We start from the raw sequence: 1,219 nt of genomic DNA on the forward strand, positions 1-1,219 counted from the left end.
CACACACACACACCACACAAACACACACACACACACACACACACACACACCACACACACACACAGGGGCAACAGAGTTTCAGTCCAACCCGGAATGCCTACTTCAGAATCTTGGCCCTCTCGTGGCACTCTCCATCCAGGGAAGAAAATAAATAGAATAAATTAAAGCTGAATTTTAAATATAAATGTAAAAGGCAAAACAATAAGGTTTTTAAAAGATAACAGCGAATATCTTCATAATGTTGGGCTACATAAAGATTTGTTAAACAAGACTCTAAGCATACCATTGAGGAAGTGGTAGAATTATTGGATTGTTAAAATTATTGCATATTAAAGTAAGAACTGCTACTCACTAAAAGACAACATTAAGAAAATAAAAGGCAAATAAACTAGAAGATATGGGATAAAAGGTCTTCAACATGTACACTGTGAGACACATTGTATGCACTAGATTGCAACACATTTTCCCCTCTTTCTCTTTGTTCCTATGTATCTAAAGGTGTACTTTCACTTAGCACAATCATCTTACACTTTTTTTTTAATTTTAAAGAAAGAAAAAAAAAGATAAATATAACAGTGAAACCGAGTTTCCAAGCAGGTATTGTGTTCCTTGGCCCACTAGTCTGGTTTTCAATCTGTAGGTGTTATAATTAACTTTTTAAGGACTTTTAAGATAAATAAATGAACTTGATGATGTAAAAATAAAACAGAGTAGTGGGAGAGGGGAAAGAAGGGAACTGAAATGTGTTGTGTACATATACCAATCCGCTACAGTGATTACGTACTGCAAACATGTACTAATAAAAGTAAAACAAAAAACCTTTAAAAAGTATGCACAAACAGTGCAACAGTATGCAGATATCCACCACTTACATGTAATATCTATAACTAACGCACTCTATGTATACTGACATATAGACATACAGATATCTGTTGATTATATATGTCTCACACACGTATCGAGAATCCACACAATCAGTAAAATACTAACAGCAAGGAACAAAAATAGAAGACTTGAATAGGAGTCTCACAATAAAGGAAAAAGGAAGAACAAATGCCTAATATACATTAGTCATCAAACAAATGCAAACTTAAGACATGAGTGCACACCAGTAGAATTAAGAAATTTCAAAATATCAGGTCAGGAAGAGCTGACTGCTGGTGACAGGGCATAACGCTGTCTAATTCTCTCTGTCATTGTGAACTACACATCTTCCCCC

The sequence above is a fragment of the Chinchilla lanigera genome, unplaced genomic scaffold, assembly GCF_000276665.1.
Source record: "Chinchilla lanigera isolate Chin_1 unplaced genomic scaffold, ChiLan1.0 scaffold00050, whole genome shotgun sequence".
NCBI lineage: Eukaryota > Metazoa > Chordata > Mammalia > Rodentia > Chinchillidae > Chinchilla > Chinchilla lanigera.